The sequence below is a fragment of the Oryzias melastigma genome, linkage group LG14, assembly GCF_002922805.2.
Source record: "Oryzias melastigma strain HK-1 linkage group LG14, ASM292280v2, whole genome shotgun sequence".
In the NCBI taxonomy this organism is placed as follows: Eukaryota; Metazoa; Chordata; class Actinopteri; order Beloniformes; family Adrianichthyidae; genus Oryzias; species Oryzias melastigma.
In genome coordinates this window covers 21,592,851-21,613,698 of record NC_050525.1, presented here as the reverse complement: position 1 = coordinate 21,613,698, position 20,848 = coordinate 21,592,851, and the positions used below count along the sequence as shown (strand labels likewise).

Genomic DNA, 20,848 nt, shown 5'->3' with positions numbered 1-20,848 from the left:
GTTAATTTATGATTATTTTTTCTTCATTTTTCAGCCATTGTATGACTTTATATCTGAAAAAAAGGGTTTGATATATCAGTGTTTTGTATTTTCTGTTGTGTTATTCCATCATTTCTGATGTGAAGTAAACCTATAAATCATAGCAATCATGTCAATATACATCCTTCTATTTATTTTATTTTTTGTTACTAGATCACAGTGAGTGGATTTAGTCATCTTGAGGATCATTAAAAGTCTGTAGTTTAGACCACAAACTGAGCATAAAACACAATTACAGAAAAACTATTATCTAGTTACATAGTTTTAATAACAGTAATTTGAGGGGTGCATCTATCATCAATTGACAAACATTCAACATTTTACTGACACATACAAAACAAAAACAGTAAATATATCAGTTTTACATTTAGTCGGATGACAAAAACGATAAGAGTTTGAGAAAATAATAAATTTAAGAGAACTTCAATGTTTTACGACTAGAATTACAATGGCAATCATTTTGACTGTTTGAATAGAACCTGTAAAAAAAAAAATTGATTATATTAAAAAGAACTTAATCTTTATTGGGATAGCTAAAAAAGTACAGGAAACGTAATAAAATCTATAACAATTGAGTGTTTCACTGTCATCACACCATCATAACTTGGAATATTCATCTTATAAGGTCACTTATTTCCAATATCCCAATCTCCTTAACTGTATTTTTTTTTTTACTAGTCCTTTTTTCTACTTTTTGGGTTTAAAATGACACTTTAGCTAGATTCTAGCTTCAGAAAACAAACAAAAAGGAGGGGAAAGATCAGGATAATGTAGTAAATGGTGGAATACAAAACCCCCAGCTAAAAGAATTTGTGGTCATTCGAGGTAGTAATACTCAGATCTCGTCTTTTAATATTTTAATGACAAAACAATATGGTGATAAAATATATAAAAATGTATGAAAAGTCAGCATCCTCCTTGTCCATGTGTTTTTTTAAACAAGTTGTGACACTGCAAAATTTGAGGGTGGTGAAAATGGCAGACTCAGTAGGTCTAGTTATAACAAACTTTGTCTTTTTACACACCCAGCAGAAAAAAAGTTTTTTTCAAACATCTAAAAATATGAATAGATTAATTCATGCACATACTGATAACTACAGTCAGTCATTTAAGAGTCTCTTTGACAGAACGATAAATATGTTTGAAGGGGAGATTGGCAGAAGTTGAAGCTTATTTGCTTCCTTATATTAATTCAACTACGACAAAAAAAATACAAAACAACAAAAATACACACAATACATGTCACCGTCATCTGACTGAAGATTTATTAATTTATAGCGTGTCATTGTTACTTCATAGTGAGTAAATAATAAATAAATACTCAATTATCATAGCAGTTTACACCAGTAACTGTAATGCAGAATCCTACCATGACATCCAACCATAGAAAAACAGCCGTTCCTATATCTAAGTGGATTTTATTCACTGCAAATTTGGGAGTTACCGTCTAAAAATGAAAAAATAAATAAATAAATAAATCACATAAAATACAAAAAAACTAGACTTTATAGTTGAACTTGTGGTTGCAGGGGAGTCTGCCTCAGTCTTTCTCTGTGCTCTCAAAGGTTTCTGTATTTCTATTTTGAAGCAAATGCTACTGAATGATCGCTAACAAGTGTTGGTGGAATGTTCTCTGCAGAAAATACAACCCTGCTTCTGTAGAACTGTTTCCTGTGAGTTGGGAAGTGATGGTCGATACACCGAGTTGACATCATTTCTTGAAAATGGACGCGTACCTGTGGGGCATGTTGAGAATTGAAACCCTTTTTTTACCTTGAACAGTTTATATGCCTTTAGAGATAGTTTGTCTAGTCGAGCAAAATAAATAATCAAAATGTAGCACAAAACAAATATTACTGACTGCACTGGAATTTACATTTGGGCCACATTGAAGGATGAACTTTCTTTCAGATACATCTGAAACATTTACAGTATGTTAATATTTTATGAACAAGAAGCTGGATTTTGATGAATTGCAGTAGGATCCCATAACGATAAATCTAGGACATGGTAAAACAGTCAAGCCAGCAGTCAGATGCTCATGTTGCTTTGCGATGTAAGAAGCTCACCAATCATCCATGAAAAACTAAGTTAAAAAACTTGCTGTCTCAGGGAACTTTTTGTCATGACTGGCACATCCACTTCCCGGCAAAGAGGCTGAACATGCATTTTTGAATATGCCTGTTGGCTACGGATCTGACATCCCACTGCACCTTGGGAACTGGATGCATGCACGCCGACTGCATGGAGTCAGGAAGAAGAGAGCAGCATTCCTCACTAAAGTCTTTGATTGACTTAAATAGGTTTTGTCATGTTTTTGTTGTTGTTATTTGTGCCATGTTTGGCTTGGGGGGGCTGACAGCCATTTTTAAAGACTTTGTGAACTGAGCTCTTCTAGAAGACATAAATAGCATAGAGGCAACAGGGGGGTGGAGCACAATGATAGGAAAAGAAGTAATTTAAGTAAACTGGGACAAAACCCCCATATAACCATTCATATTATAGTTGATATGTGCATTTTTGAGATCCCTTACCATTAGCATGATCAAAACATTCCCTAAAAACCCTTTGTATGTGATTTGATGTTTTCTACCATGTAATTCCTAACTGTTCCACTGGGGGCAGTAGAAGGGCTTTTCCTGTTCATTTCAAAATGACTTCTTCCATAATATCGCAACAACACTTTTGGCGGGAAGAACTTGTCAAAACTTTATGGTCATCTAAGTTTAAGAGTTTATTGCCATTTGTTCATGTTAAGAAAAACAAGTACATTGGAGTTTTTCTTTGGCGTCTCAGGGGAAAAAATATTACGGAATTTAAGGAAACACTAATACTTAAACTAGAATAATAAATAAAAGTAAAAATAGAACAAAAATGCTAAAGTCATCTAATGTTATTAATTTTTCATGCTACTTTTTGAATTAAAATAAGGTAAAACATAGTGATATTTATTTATAATACACTTATATCAAGTTAAAAATGTGTGAATTAAATGTGAGACAGTGGGTAAATTAGGTGCATTTTCCCTGAACACTTAAACTTACATTGTTGTGAGCAAAACTTACCAAATAATTCAATATATGATTAAAAAAATGACATTGCTAAATATTTTTTGTGGATATCTTCACAAAAAAAATATATTTTCTGTGTATTTTTTGGGTTTTACAGGGTTAAAGTTTCCTCTTCTGAGTGAGTCGGATGGAAAAAAAAAAAGATATGATGAAGAGTTCCTCCAACAGAAAAAGATTTTCAAATAAAATCTATGTTTACAATGCCCTCTGCATGTTATATGAAAGAAAAGTGCTGAAGTTGGCTGCTCTGAGTAGCCTTAGGCTTGCAGCAACAGATCCCTGACTGCACGTGCTGCTTTCTCAACACTTCAATCCCCGGTTGGCGCTTATGTAACGGCTCACATTTTACTCTTCCTGGCATGCTGTGGACCGCAGCACGTGCAGCTGAAGAGATGCTTGTTGCCATGTCTTCCTCTGAAGCAATCCTTTCTGCTCTCGTCAATACACACCATCAATCAGGAGGCTTCGCTGTGATGTATGAAACCACGGGAGAGCCTCGGAACGCAAACTCACTTTCTCTCCTGGTTGAATGTGGAAGTGTGGGCACTGGAAATGACATCTGCATTCTGTCCGGGATTATCACAGCAGCATCAAGACACGACACGTGCAACAGTCTGCTTTTATGTGCAGTCGAGCTGTAAGTCTGTTAACATTTTGGCAACACTTCACGGACTGCAGCACATGCTAATGAGCGGTGCCATAATCTACAGATTCTCACTGTTCTCTGAAACTGCAAGGATGATTTCAAAAGAGCCTCAACAATTTTAGGTCTTGGCACCCATGAGTTTGGTGTAATCCTCCTCCGTGTTTTCGACTTTGAAGTCATTTTCATTTTTGACATTATTGGGAAAATATTTTGGCGAAGAGCACAGCCTGTTCCGCTCTGCTTTGTGGGATGGCGAGGCCATTAAAGTGTTGGTGTGACTACATTGCTGTGAACTTAAAAAAACGCTTTGGTTCGTCTCTCGGTGATTTCTCTGTGGGAAAAGCAGAGGTTGTACATCACCACAGGAACTGCAGGGTCTCTGCTGATGTACAGCCAGAGTAGATGGAGGACGTTAGCTACCAAGGAGGCTGTCATTGCTCTCACCATGAGCATCAAAATAAACTATGAGGGAAGGGGAGAGTGTGAGAATCAAAGAAGGGAGACAGGAACAAAGATGCTGAATTTATGAGAGCAGAACGTGCTATGCTCTGAAGCTACAGGAGAGGATTATGGAAAGAGTCATTACAGCCATTAGAGAATCCATTACAACCATTAAACAATACGACGTTCTCCTGACGCGTCTCCCACTGTGTTAATGGCTTTCTTAATGGTTTTTTTCAGAGTGTTCCACATTGCTCTTTTTAAAAACTTCAATTATTTCGTGTTAACAACATTAAAATTCAAAAAGATTTAGATCTGTCCTATAAAACTGGAATACATTTATTTTAAAGAAGAATTAGTTCCAAAACAAAAGGATGTGTTACATAGTTTAATTAGAATTTGGATCCATTTGACTCCATACTTGTATTTGTGTCAAATAATATTTTGTGCTCCCAATACTTCCCAAGAAACGTGAGGCACTAAGATTTCTACATTTCCTGAACTAAAACTTTCACAGCACATCTTGACTTCTCTAAATCTTTGTACACACATCTCCATCTGTTCAATTTCTCCAAATTTTCTTTTGGGGAAGGGTATTGCCCAAAAAGGTCACACAACGAGTGTCTGGACCATGAATCAATCTGTAATTGTTTTGTTCGGGTGGGAAGCCATGACACAGGAGACATGGAGTTGACTTGTGAACAGCATGAGACGTTGCTGTCAGGCTGGAGCTGAAGCTCAAAGGAAACATGAAGGTTATTTTGATGACAGCATTTAGAATTATTGCTTACTTACCACTGGAATTTAAAACAGATTTGGAACATTTCCCACAATGCATTTTCTCACTTATTTTGAACCAGGATTAAATTTTTTCAATTAGGTTTCCATACATAAAAAAGTGATACTTTTTAGGGAAGTTAAGGCCTGAAGAAGCCAAATTTAAGTCTGTTTATGATACAAAAACATGAACGCATTTGTCAATCACAGTGTTTTATTGTGAAAAATGGGTCATATTTTGTAAATAAAATGGATCTTCTCACGTATCTTAATGTAACTTCCTGCCAGGATTGAAGCAGATCGCTCGCGGCTCACACACAAAATAGACCAGACATCAAAACGATCCGCTGCACAGTGCGAGCCGTCCGCGGAGGATGACGGCGCGCCACGTCTGGTATGAACCATATCATAGATTAATAAAGGGCGCCGAATGGAAGCGGCCTTTGCTGCTTCCGCATCCAGTGTGAATCAGTCGTAAGTATAACAGCACCGCAAACATGTTTAAAAAAATAAAAGCAATAATAAAATATCCAAGTCGTTAGTTTAAAAAGTAAACTAGAGCAACACTGTAAATGACATAAAAAAAACATTAATTGATTGATTTCAAGCATAGATTGTGGAAAACACAAGATAATTTTTCAAACTCATTACAGACTTAATGAAGTTCATTGATTAGAAAATACACAAAAAAGTACACTTATGTCACATTTGATTCATTAAATATCGTAAATATTAACTAAAGTCAAGTAGAGTTTGACTGATTGCTTGAAAAGGAGTGGGAAGCAAACTTATATAATACCATCCGAACTTAGTTTCCTCATTTTATAGTTTTGCATAGTTATGTAATCCGGTTAAAATACAACAAAAACCCTTCCGTTGAATGCAAACATGTGGCTCTTCAATGACTCTCTCGACCCTCCGATGAAGCAGGGAGGTGCACGGTGTGAGGAGGTGGTGCGCTGTTTACACAGAGAGACAATGTTGCCAGATTGGGTAGTTTCACGCACAAATTGGGCAGGTTTTTGCTTAAATTGGGCAGTTTTTAACCCAATCTGGCAACACTGCAGACAGATAGATGCTGTGCCTGCACGAACTCCGTTAAGTAGGTATTTACTGTATGTATTAAAGAAAAGCTGCAACAAAACTATCAATCTTATGCTAATATCAATACTTCACCTTGGTATAGATACTATCGATACTCAGATCGACCTGCCCACCCCTATTGTTTACCAATGTTTAGTTGTGCTTATTTAGAGATTTTTCTTCACCTTTTAATTAATTTTCTTATAAACAAATTGATTTTTTTCATAGTAATATAAAATTTGATAATTTTATTCTGAAAAATAAGTCAAAAATCTAAATTTTAATAATGTGCCAATGGAAAAACAAAATGGGGTTAAAAGAAAAAAAAAGAGGCCAATGTTCTCATTCAGTTTTAACCGTGTGCTGTCCATGTTAACTTATTTAAGAGTTGATATGAAGTAAACTGTGCTGTAGTGAAAAAAAACATGGAATAAATGAACAAAAGCACTGCAGAAAGTGCAGAGAAAGTCTCCGAGCTGTTATATTGTGCTTTCATTATAGGAAGACAAGGTTAAACAAAGAGGAATGAGGGCTTACGTCCACAGGGAGACCCAAGCAGAGGATCAGAATGAAGATGACTAAATAGCGAGCAGAGGTTATGTCTTTCTTCCTGCCACCACTTAAGCTTGTTGTCCTTTAAAAAACACTTGAAAAGAGATGGAGAAATTGCCACAAAAGATGAAGAGATGCAGAAGGGTTTTATGCGGGGGTAAATGAAAGACACTTGAAAGCTCAGTGGAGCAGTGATGCAAATTACTTTAACTCTCACAGCTCCTCACTTTCAGTCCCTGATTCCAGCGCCGTCAATGACCTCCCCGGGTTCACTTTCTTCCCCTCCTCTTTTATCCGTCATCTCATCTGTTATCTCTTTTCCTCCCTTCATCCCCCGACACTGCTTTGTTTTTCTTTCTGCTTTTCTCAGGGGTTACTTTCGCAAATGTTTACACTTGCAGTGAAAATTCAATGCAATTGTAAATGACTTCAATTATTACCAGGTAGAATTTTAATCTGAAAATCAGTTTTCCAACTTTTGCAACCTATTCTAAAACTGCTTTTTCTCTCTTTGAAACACTTTTAGTGCACATAAATGCAATCCTTTTATCAACCACCTGCTTTAATTCATCCAAGCAGCCCTCTGACAACAAGTATCTAGCAATATCCTGTCTTGCATGGCCCCCGTGGCTTCAGCAACACTATGTGGAAGAATCACAGCATTTCCAAAAAAAGATCTAATATTAAACACTCAGACACCTCAGAGCGGAGTGACATATATTCCACGGTCTGTGGAGATCTGCGTGTAACTTCCACAGGATTAGGCTCTGTATGTAGAACAGCTCGAGCACAGCGGGCTGCAAATTGGCAATGGGAATTCTTACAGGAGCTGCTGTGTGTGTTTTATGAGGGCCATTTACTCCAGAATAAATACAATTGGTATTTATTACACAGAAGATGACATTACATGAAATTTAAAAATATAAAATAATTTTAAATAATAAAAAAGTACTTTTTGTCCAATTTACATATTAAATAAGTTGTAATAATTTAACAAAATTTCCATTGCCTACTAAAATTAAATATTTAAAAAGCAAGACATTTTTTAAACAGCTTGTATCAAAATATTTCACTGAAATTTTGGTATGTGCTCAAAATTTCAAGTATCTGTAAGATTACACTATGTTTGCAATATGCTTACAAATGAGCAATTAAATATGCCAAATTTACAGGACAGGTAAGGATAACTTAAAAATGCTAAAAGCCATCTGTTTTCTAAATGTACAAAAAAAATATATAATCATTACAGTTTTCTATTAAAACTTTTGATATGCTCACATTTAGTTTCACAGCGTATTTTTCGCACTATAGGGAGCACCAGGTTATAAGGTGCACTGCCAATGATAGGTCTACTTTTGAGCCCTAACATCACAACACAATAGCCGCACAAAACTGCAATGAATACACTTTTTAAAATTAAATACGTTACGTGAGCAACAACCGGATACCACATTTAGCTGTGAAGCACCACAAGAGATCCCACACCATCACACAGCTCATCAAAAGTTGAGCGTGTCATGTGGAATTGTCAAATCCACAGCTCCTCTATAAAATTACCAACCATGAGTTCCAAAAATCTCTTCATCCATAGCCACTCCCACTTAACTTACACTGCTGCATGGTCTAAATAAGACGCTGACGTCTCCTTTGATTGATGAGGATGAGCGTTAGTGCTGTGACAGATATTTGAATGTGTTTAGTGTTAATCAAAGTATTGTTCACATCCGTCGCCACGTTTTTGAATGACTTATCTCCTGATTTGGTTTGCGTTTGCTCACATAATCATGATTTAATGGAAACTGTAGTTGCGAAATTGTGTTGTTTTGTCATTTCTAGAATATGGATAAAGTTTTGTGCATATGTTTAATAGAAACACAGCTAGTGTTGCTTTAGAACAGGGATAGGCAACTCCAGGCCTCAAGGGCCACATGATCTCCAGATATCCAAGCCCTACTCATGACTGATAACCTGGTCCAGGTGTGTCCAGCCAATTAGAACATGCCCTGCAGGGGATGTTGAAAAACATGCAGCACTGCAGCCCTCGAGGCCTGAAGTTGCCTATCCCTGCTTTGGAAGGAGACAGGAAATATTTGTCAATCGGAATAAAAGTGTGTGTTGAGTTTTTGTGTGTTCTCCTAGTCTTTAAATCAGTTTACTGTGATGATAATAAAGTCCTCAGCCTGACTCTGATGAAATATTCATCCCTCTGAGCTGTTTTGTTGCTTTTATGGCCTATTCGAAGCCGTGTGACATGTTCTAATAAAAAGACCAGACTGATGGCTGTTGACTTGTACTTTATCTACTGTTCCTGTCTATTAAAAAGGCTGCTGTGTTCTTTCCAAAAGTCACAGTCTCTAGTCTTATAACATATTTTTCCCCATGTTCTTGTATCATGGACACTAATGAAAAAATAAAGGTTGGAATCTCTTCTCTAAACACGGACTAATATCTGTATCAATTTAAAGAGGGTGGGCAATAGATGCTGGTAAAAGGGAGGAGGACATTATTACAATGCTTTTGGATCTCAGTGGAGAGATTTTAGTTCTAGCTGTCATTCATGCAGGGTGGAAGGTTAGCTGGCCAAAGAGACGGGAAGGAAAAAAAAAAATCAGAGCACATCATTTGTCCCACTTATTACTTTACCTGAAGTATTGGGGGGTATAATGAGATGAATTGAGGCCATAGAGTGACGGTTGTTGAATCCACACCGACTGTGTGTTTTCTTTAGATATGTGTAACTTAATATCTGCATATATTGTGCCGCTCTTTTTCTCAAACACGTTTCCCTCTTTTCTGATGCTGCTAAAGCCCTACATTGGCAGTCCTTTGACTATCTGCTATGCACAAAGCAAATTCCCACACCTCATGCATTATGGAGATCTGGGCAACTGGGAAGAAGCGCTTGCTATTCAAAGAGAGTATAAGCACACATTACGTGTGCACAAAGCCAGCGAGGAGATAATGTAATATAAAAATATGTCTTTGGATTAAAAACATAACAAGAGCCTGAGCAAATACAAAACGAGTTATCAACAAGCGCAAATCCAGTTTACACACTTCTCCGTGGGTGGTCTGAGGAAAGACAGGCAAACAAAGAAACGCAGAGTTGTGGGAGTCCAGATTTGATGGCGTGCATATAGAATCTCTTTGAGCAAGAACACCCTTGAAGAAGCAATATCTCCTCAAAGTTGGAGTGACCTATAAGACACTCATGGGTCCACTCGGTGTGTGCAGGTGTGTGTTGGGAGGCGTTATGACTGATAACACCACAAACGTCTCATTTATTCTTCTCCCATCTACCAAAGTCACAAAGAACGAGGTTTTAATTTGAATAAAATGGATGATGTAATTCTATGAGACTTGTTTTTTTTTCATATCCCAGCTTACAAATGTATAATAACATATTTCAAACTGAAAATTGTAGATTCTTGTGTGTTAATTAAGAGTTTAGACATATATAAATTTAAATTAATTTGTAAAAAACATGTATAAAGTTAGCATTTTTTCTTGAACTTGAATAGTTTAAATTATCTAATATGTACTTTGCCAGGGTATAACATTATTTCTAACCAGAAGAGAGTTTTCATAGTCTATATATTTTTTTTCTTGATCAATAATTATTTTTGGGCAACAATTGCTCAAAAAAGTGTCACTTTCTTTCTCCATATTCCAAAGACTTCTAAGATATCATGGTTAAAATGATTATAATAATATACTGAAGTATTATTTGGTTTTGATTGGATCATGTTGGTTAGAAATCCGTGAAAATCTAATTATTCCAAGGCAGAACTTCTGACACTTTTTTCTGCCCTTGACAGATTTTTTTGACCAGGTCTCTTTGTGATCTCTGTCAAGCAAATCCAACACAGTGTACGGTGACCAAGATTGGCGTTTCTCTCTGGTGGCTTTTTTCTCTGATAGCGTCTGTCTTTTTAAAGACAGGCCTGATGCAGCCGTTTTGAAGACCCACTATGATGAAAATAGTATTTTTTTGGTGTTTTTAACAGGTTCTGGTGGCAAATCTGTTTTGTTGGGTTCAAATTTTTACTGAATGCCGGAGCCAAGCCAGAACACTTTTTGCAAAATCGGGGCTATTAACAACCTAAACCAGAAATCATGCGAGCAAATGTGAATCCAGTTCATTTGTCAAAAAAAAAAATTTTTTTTCCCTGCTGTACTCTCTCTCTCTTCACTGTGTTGTAAACATTACATCATTGTGACAACCAACACCGATCTCCTCTACTTGTTACACAATGGTCCAACGTGAAGTATGAACCATTTGCGTCCGAAGGTGCTTCGGGAATTTCCCAGTAGGGGAGCAGATATGAAGCGCACGCCGGTCCGTCAGCTACACACAGACACACAGGTGAACACACTCAGCGAGTCAAAGGCTGGTCCAACCTGTTAGATACCAACTCAATAGTGAGCACCTGCATGGAGAAATGGCATCAGCTGACTCAGAAGTGGCTAGAAAATATTCTAATAATTGCGGAGGATAAATATCATCAAGCAGGTTATTATTATTGTTTTTTTTTTTTTTTTTACAAAGCATGACCATAAGTGTTTTTGATGACTATGGATTGGTAATGGACATATTCTTTTTTTTTTTTTTTAAATGGCATAATTATTTGTAAAAGACCACTGGGAACGCTTTTAAAATAGATCAAACAAGGAACAAAGTGAGTCTTTAAGGTGTGCCATATATGTTAAATTTCAAACATTTTTAGTTCAGTCTTTTAGTTTACTCTTCGCGGATAAAGTTATTTAACTGATTTCTTCAATAAGCTCATATTGGGCTTTTTAAATCGACACAGAACCCACAGTAAAGTCTGCGGTTCACTAACTTCAGAGGTCTCTAACCATGCTTTTTGGTCTGTGAGGAGGCTGAAATGCTTTTTTATCACATGACTTTTTCAAGTGAAAGACATAGAAACAATACCCTCCAAATGGTGTGATAAGGGTTGTGAGTTTGACACCACCAGCCTCAATGTTCTCATTTCTCACACCGAAAGCACACTTCTACCAGTCGGCATTTTGAGAGTGTCATCTAGCAATGGGGCAGGATTTTTCTCTCTGCTAAGCTTGTGAAAAACTATTCCTTTTAGGCTTCTTCTGATAAGCTAACGCCACTATTTTTTTTGGAAAGACTTTAAAAATAACAAAAAATCTAAGAAATATTGTGCATCCTCACTGGAATAGTATATACGTGAAGAAGTCTGTTAGTACATGTTAAAGCACAGCAATTTGCTGCAACTTAAAGTCAAGCACAAAACATGGGATTTTTTTTATATTCGCTTTTACTTTTAAATTAAAATCAACTCAATTTTTTAATCATGTCATCCTATTTAGCATTTTAAAGCATTAAAACTTGATTTAAATCTTCTACAAATAAATAAATAACAGGTTGATAGATGATGAAGGAAGTTGTAAGAAAAAAGTGTCTCTTCAGCTAAAAGCAAGTCCTGCACCATCCAGCTTAACACTATCCCATTATCAGCTTTCAGTGTCATGTTCAGCTGCTGTGAAAACCAATCCACACTCACTGTCTCTCCCATTTGGCCATTATCAAGTTTGTATATTTTGACAAGCTGTGATAAAGCAGAAACTAGCCCAGTGCACTACTTGACAGCTGGTGGTATGAGTTTACACGTGTTGTTAAGCCCGTATTGGTGTCAGACAGGAAACTTGTGGACCAAATTACATTGACCCACAAGACCAATTATAGGGCCATGATGACAAGAGGGAGGGCTGGAAGCGTCTGCGCAGAAAACCTCACATCAATACCTGAACAAAAAAATCTATTTACACAAAAACAAAACCTTTACACGATGCCGTCAATTTTTCAAAAATGAAATATTTCCCCTTTTTAAATATACAATAACAACAAAAAGAGGAGGAAACATAAATGTATAGTATCAAACAGATTTTTTTTCAAACGAAAGATGTCACCAACAATGAGAAAAACAGTAAACTATAGGAAAAACTTTTAGAGACTAAATAAATACAAATAAATACATAATACCTCACCTTGTTTTTGATTAATTGGCACCAGTAGTAAAGACTTGTTCTTCCCTTGAATAAGACTCTATAATAGTATATAAATGTTTAATGAATTGCACCATAATAAACAAATCACCTTCAGTTGCACTTCTCTCACTCATACTTCAAACTTTTGACTTTTTTGTTGCAATTTTGATGATGTTTGGATCTTTTCTCCATTTAATTGATATTGGTCCTTGTTATATTATTTTAACTTTTATTTTGGCTCTTAGTAGCCTTTCTGAAATTGGATTTTACCTCTCTGTGTTTCAGTTTGATTTTCTGTTGTCTTTTTGTAAAGCACTTTGTGATGCCATTCTGTAAAAGTGGAAGATAAATAAAGATATTCTACTCTAAGTACTGAGATTTTTTCAGCTTTTACTGCCAGATATATTGCTGATTACCTGTATTACATATTTCTTAATTTTGACTTACATTTAGCAAGTCTTATGTGTTTGTCACATGGATCTAAATAAGTTATACTTGTAGATTTTGTCACTTCTCACAATCTATGTGACAAAAAATATCCTTGAAATAGGCATCATTATGTCTATGTCAAGTCTAAAACAAAGCCGGTCTTTGGAAAACACAATGAACTACCTCTAAGTAAAATTCACAAAATAGAAATATGGAGACTGTTTTATTTTAAGCAGCAACTCATTAGTTTCACCACATGAACATGAGAAAAACTAACAAAGTAAAGTAATACATGTCTCATAACAAACAAAAGGCTGACAGAACATTTAGCACACGCTGGTTCTCGCAAGTTCTTGTTGTTGTTTTGGTCGTACTGTAGTGCTGCTCAAAGAGGCTCAGTGTGCTTTGCTGCCAACTAGTGGTCAAGGGGCTTAAGTGAAAAACTAGAATGGTGAAAGACACTCATAAGTAATTAATTAAATTATTATTATCGTCAAATGAAATATCACAAATTATCATCAAATCGATTTTCCCTACGCCCCTAGTATCCACCCTTATAGGTCGTTGTCATCGAGGTATTACCATAAAAATCAACAGAATGTTAAAAATAATGCATGGTTTGAATGATTCTTAGACAGTCATGAATTTCTGTTGCTTATTTAACCTCAGAGGCAGTTCAATACAGATCTTTATACTAGAATATTTATATTCTAAAGAAAAACTACATAAAGAAGGCAGTACCGTAGCACCAGACACAGCATTATTTTTAATGCAATGAGAAAGTGGAACTTTAGATAAAAACTTGCATTTACAACCATTTGCTCGTCACATTGACCTTTGCTAGGGCACAGCATGCGGGTGGAAAAAAAAGCAATCTCAATCTGCTCTCAGTTTATAGGATATCATACTGAGTGCATCAATCTGAGCACGTTACCTTGATTAACAATCTAAAAATGGGTCCCTGCAGTGATGGGTGATCCCCAATAAACAACACAAAGAAGCTTAGATTCACACTCAGGCTTACGATGAACATCCAGCCCTGACGCATCCTTGCAGTTGGACAGATGCCTTTGTTTACAGCGACGCTGTATTTCTCTGGGCTTTACAGCAGTTATGAAGTGCATCGTTTTCACTTGCACCAAAATTGACATCATCAGAAGTTGCATAATTGTTATTTTTGGAGAAATGTGAGCGCAGCAATTTGGGGTTTCTGAGGTGAGGTAATGCTCTGACCATACGAAGCACCTGGCATGGAGCTCGCAGCATATGGCTGGAAAATATTCCAGTCAACACTTATTATAGGGAAAAAGGCTGTCCAACCAGCACTGATATATATATAAAAAAGAGATTGCTTCACAGTTTTAGACAAAAAAATGAGCATGAAAGTGAGTTTTAGACAAAAGATGTTTTGTGTATGTGCTGTGCAATATTTCTGTCTTCTATCACATTTGAAAAATAAACACGTCAGCTTGATTGTTCTAAAATAGACACACATCTGAGTGTGTGTTTATCTTGGCATTGTGATGGAGTCTCACTCTTTGGAGCCAAGCTCCTCCCACTAGCTTGCCTGAACAGGCTCTCCTGCTGTTGACAAGGAATTGGTGTCCAAGAGGAAATGTCACATGATGTAAGACTATAATTGACTGTTTAAAGATCTTTTTGTGTGTTTCATTACAATTAGAAGCTACTTGCTTCACGGATGATGATTTTTAAAGTACAAACTCAGTAAATAGATGCTAAAAGTGGACATCATTTTCTCTTTTACAACATAAAACAGCTGTTAAAGTTGTACAAACTTTTGCAGAACGTTTGCTAAAATACTACTTAAAATACTAAAAACTCTTTCAACTAATGTTAGTTTAATTTTGACCCCTTCCAAAGGCATAGTAAATTCAATAAAAAAACAGAACAACTTCTACACATTTTTGTCTGAAATAAAAAAGTGGAGATATTTTTGCAATGAGGCGTCATACAACAGCAAACATCTGTAGCGAACCAGACCCCCATTCAATTATCAGAACCTATTCTAATTGTGAGTTCAGTTAATATTAACATAATGCAATGTTAAAATGTTAAATATTGTGCTTTTTTCACTTTCTTGCAGAATACTCCCTGCTTTAATTTATTTATAGATCTTGATATGTATTTTGGTCAAAACCATGTTACAAAATAAACTCAAGTTCTCCATTTGGAAGGTTCATAAAACACAATTTCCATTAGAATAAAGCCCTATTTAAATGTACCACAAGTAGGTAATAATTAAAATAAAGTAATACAGCGGGCAAAAAAAAGTATTTAGGCAGCCACCAACTGTACAAACACGAGGTGTCTTTTATATACATAACGATTTCAAACAGGTGCCATTAATATAGATAACGGTTGAGGACAGAGAATCCTCTTACAATAGACGTTACAGGTCAGTGACAGACAAATTTTGCTTGTTTGTAGGTGACCAAACACTATAATTTGCAAATTAATTCCTTAAAAATCTAAAAATCTGATTTTTCTTGATTTTTTTCTCCTTTTCTCTCATATTTGAGGTATACCAATGTTGACAATTACAGGACTCTTTCAAATTTTTAAGAAATTACAAAACTGGTGGCTGACTAAATACTCATTGGCCCTATTATATACCCATTTTTCATTTTTTCTGAAAAAGTATTCAGTTGGTATATTTCCTACATTACATATAGTATCCTTGCTATGCTTATACTTAAGTATACTTAATAAAATGAACTTCAAGTGTACGACTTTTTGCTTAGTGTTGACATGCTAAGTCTTATGACAACTTCGAGAGCCAGATTGTGAGGAATGTGCATTTTATTTGTGTTTTCTTGCTTCTTGTCATGTTCTAGTTTGAGTTTTCCTCGTTCAATCACTCCAGGTTGACGTTGATAATCAACCACAGGTATCTTCGTGTAAACTAATCACCCTCGCACAGGCTTCAGGCACATGCTCCAAAAGCTTTATATTGTCAATATAAACCAAAACACAACAATTTCAGGTTAAATGTAACATAAAACAAGGGGGTACAAGCAAAATGTGCTGTTATCAGTACTATATTGACCAAAAAAGTCTGTTGTGAAGCAGGCTGTAATTATTTTTCAAATTGAGCCATTTAAAACACTTAACCACCTGCTTTATTTTCACTAGTGCTTCAATCAAGAGTTTAGAGACTGGGATCACACTCATTAACCAGAGTGAGTCAGATCTATTGCTGTCTGCTCTTCATGCTCCAACGGGGCTTGTACACGTGCAGAACACCACCAATCACTTGTTTCTTGCTTATTTATAGTCAATAGATTCCAATATCCTGCAGAGACATCAGCCATCACTCTGATAAAATGAAAGTACCTACATTTTCAGTCGACTCATCTGTTTTTCAACTCCTCATTTGATTAGAGCTCAGATCCATTTCCTTAGAGACTATCTCTTCACATCTATGAAGCCGGTTTTCAAAAATAGCCCTTAAAATAAGCCAAAGGTTTCATTTCTTGTTGGAAGTTGGATCGAGTCATGTGAATATGAGCTCAGCTCCGGACATGCATCTTAAATTTGGGGTCTAATTGTGCCTTTTGACTGACTTTGTGTGCAATCATGCCACATATTAGATCCAAGAATGATTACATCCGCCACATCCAATTTCTTGGCTTGGATGACATTTGGAGCGCTCCGCAGCTGTTTCACATGGGAGGCAGAGCGGGTCGTCCACTAATCCAGGAGTTTCTGGTTTTCATGGCACTCTAGTCCTCATACTGAAGTAAGGTTGGGTAATTCAGAACCAGAAATACCTCCCTTGTATTACCAATGAGAATGGATGTAAGCATGATGAAGGTGATTCTAAAAATAAAAGTTACAGCAGTTTAGACACCCGACAGTAAAACATTAACTTTTAAATTTTCATCTGAGCAGAAAATGATCTTTCTGACTACCAGGAATGCAGTTTTCTCCTCTTTACATGACATTTCTAGACCTGAATGTCTCTCAATCACTCATTACTACTGAATTAACTCCTTATGGTATCTAGAGAAGATATTTGGAGAAATTGTAGTTTTTGGTGGATTAAAAAAATGTCTGGACAAAGAGAAAAATTCAAAGTACATCAACAGTTTTCAGGTATAAAGACTTTTTTTTTATTTATTATGCTACAAAAATAGTCGATGAACAGAAACATTGTCATGACAGCCGAACTTCAAGCTTCCGAGTTTGAGCACTCCAACCAATCACGCCGTGTGGCCAGTGAGCTGCTAGATGCCTCCTGAAATGGTACGCTGGCCGATTAACCCACTTTGATTCTGTAACTCTGTCTAATCCTCCCTGCAGCGGGGCCCCGGCGCCGTGCGATGATCAAACAGGCAGCAAAACCATGCAAATACGCAAGACCACGGACAGACCGAGGACACGAGGACATGGGACGGCAGAGCAGCAGTATGCTGGTTCTGCCTAGTCCTTTTGTCTGCTAACAAGAAGAAAAAGTAAACATTCTGTTAGTGCTGGAGGGTAGAGCTGTTATCTAGACGTCCGACCCATCATTTACCATTACAGCAATGAATCAGATGCCTAACTAGTAAGCTTGTTTAACCTGGGGCGACTGATTACATGCCTTGCATCCTCTGACATTTCGAGCTGGTGCGCCGATTGTTAAATAAACACAGCCACATAATGATCGGCACTATAGAATATTAGCAAAGCTCCAATAGATTTAGATTCTAACGTTTGACCCTTCGATGACACCGATTAAATAAATACAAATGAATGAGAAAAGGGTGAACATTTTATGGCAGAAATGATTGATAATAAACAATGTTTCCACAAAAAAAAACTTCAAACCTCTAAAAACCGTATGGCAGAAGATGATAGAGATTGTTTGAATAAGGCACTTAAAGAGGAACTTCCTCTACAGGATCAAAGGATGAGCATGCTACCACATAATAGATGAATTTTCATTTATATTTCATACTTTTGTTTCTTCCCCTCCCCCGTTTGTCTTTCTACATTGTGTCTGTGCAAGTCATTAAACAGTAAAAGCCAACACGGATGGAAAATCAAGCCATACAATATGAGCAGCACACATAAAAAAGCTATATACACATGGCTGAAAGTAACATTCAGACCAGAACTTTTTTAAACTGGTAAATGGAAATTGAGTATTTTAGTAATAAGTTCTAAAAAGCACATATAGCAAGTTGATAGCAGATTCTCTGCTTTTGCTTTTAAAATCAACAACTTTTTGTCATGTCAATATAATAGTAAATCAATGCAGAAAGCTGTTCAAAAACAAAACAAACAAAAAAAAAACATTAGATTTATATTCAAGTTGAATCTCTTGGATGAGTGGTGAAACATTAGCAAAATATCATATGTAAAAACAATAACCAGACACCTGATTTTGTACATTTCTACAATAATTTTGTTTTTTACATTAACCATAACTAACAAAAAGGCATTAAAAACAGACAATATTTGTACAACTTGTGTTTTGTTTGAATGTTCTGTTCACAAGTGTTTAAATTGTTGAGTAATGTTTGTATTTTGTTTTTCTTTAATTAAGAAAAAAAGGGGGTCAAACATTTCAAAGACAGACTTATAAGTACAGATGCAATCATTTGACTTCAAGACGGCACAACCTGAATGATTGGGAACCGTCTTCTAAACATTAGATTTACTTTTTTCTATGCTACTCGTTTTTTTTCTTTCCCTTCCTTTTTTAATGTTCCTCCTGTTTCCTAACAGGTTGGATGTTAGATGTGATTTACTTGCACTTGTTACCTTGTATATTGTTACAAAAGGGAAATGCATAAACTAAAATTGTATATTCAGATCTTTAAAATAGATTAAAACGGTGAGTTTTTGGCACAATGCTTTGCTACGGTCATAAATACAACTGCCATCGCAGGATGGGGAAGAATTGGTAGGATCTTCAAAATGTCATGCCGCTGACTGATTTTTTTTTTTTTGTTCCAATGTGCCATTTTAAAAAAAAAAAAATTGGTTGTATAAAAATGTGACTGCCACCTCCCGATCACAGCGACATGCCGCCGCATGCCCACCTGCCGAATACACTGATAAACTTGCATTAAGTCGTTGCATGGTGGCATTTTGGGATATGTGATTGCAGTCTAAAGCATTCAAAAACACCTGAATTCCAGTTAATACTGTCTGAATAGTATCTAAAAAATATTTTCTAATAAACTAAATCAAGAGCAAACATGTTAAAGAAAATCACAAGAAATTTTTGGTAAGACCCTTTGGACATAAAACTTCTAAATACAGAAATGCATGTATTTGCGTTCAGAAAAATAAAAAGAGTGATGTCAAACGAATGGGCTCAAGAATTATTGTTCTTTTTTTAGCTTTGGTAACGCCTTCAATTCAAGTTTTAATTATATTGAATTACTACAGAGATCGGCTTACTGAGTTGCTTTCACGAATCCAAAACGAATGATTCTAGCAGATTAAAGCGTCATGCTTTGCACTATTATTCTAAACTGACATTTGAAGATACTGAACTCATAAAAGTCAAAGGATTCAGCTAAAATTGATCGTGCCGCGACTTTTGTTGTTTGAACTTATCAACGTTTGAATGGTGGAGGCGTGTCTTCAGAGAAGAGAATGTTTGCCATGAAAGAAAGACAGTCAAATCTGCAATAGCTTTCATGAATATCCAAATTCTATTCACATTGTGAGCACAGTGCAAACTCGACTCTCTTTTGTGTGTCTCTCTTCTTCAACAATCTAATTCCATTGAGTTTCTTCATCTGTTTATAGAATAGAAAAATCTCACGTTTGCCTTTTTAGTCCATATAAAAAGATCACAAGTTTGATCCAAATGGGTTTGTACAGCTCTATAGGGAGACATGTATATCTGAACCCTCCAGCATCAATAATGTAAGTTAGAGAGTGGGTCATTTTTACACTATTCACACTTTTCTTCCATTTCTTTCATCAGTCCTCCCTTGCGACTTGACTAGACACATAAGAACTTCAGCTATCAGTTTGTAATGTATACACATTTGTGAAGCTGACCTGCTTTTTTTTTGTGATTTGATGCAAGTTGTTAACAAGGTCATCATATAAGAGCAGAAAATGAGGTTGGACTCAATGAAGAGGTTCAACGATTTCAAATTAAAATGAAGGCATCTGAGTATATTTTAATACCCAACTGTCATCATCAGTATTAGTAATTATAAGAAGCTAAAGAGGAAATGTTGATTCATTTGTTGAAAAAAAAATACATTTTCTCATCAAATTCTTAAAACGGATTATCCCCACATTTAATTGCAGATTAAGATTAAGCAAAATAATTCAATACATCTTTGGCAGGTTTGACGCACATAACTACAATTTAAGCCCCGCCTCTCTCTCAACAGTTGAGAATGAACTATCAAATCCAAACGAAAAACAAAGATTTGTGCATCAACTATAAATACCATCAAAGATTAAGGTTAGGATTGTCCATGTTATACATCTGTTATTTGTTTTAATAGATGATCAGAAAAAAGTGTAAGATTTTAACAGACTTGAGCACATCTCAGCGCTTCAAACAGTGAAACTTCTCACATTCCCTCTTTTATCTCTGAGGCCTTTTTTTTAAGTAAAAAAAAATTAAAAAAATAATATTTCTATATATATTTATCTCTCTATGTATTTATATATACATATATATATATAGCTATATCTCTTTCTCTCTATATCTTCTTTTCCATCTTTATTTTTCTCAATACATAGATATAATCTCTGTCTCTCTCTATATATAGCTCTATCTCTCTTTATTAGGGCTGTG

The 20,848-nt window shown here is 35.8% G+C and overlaps 1 protein-coding gene across 2 annotated transcripts in view; it reads right to left on the bottom strand.

Annotated features, from left to right (window-relative positions):
* LOC112142554 (gamma-aminobutyric acid receptor subunit beta-2) overlaps nucleotides 1–20,848 on the bottom strand; it is a 59,776-nt gene that overhangs the window by 31,176 nt on the left and 7,752 nt on the right. The gene's annotated exons all lie outside the window — the stretch shown is intronic.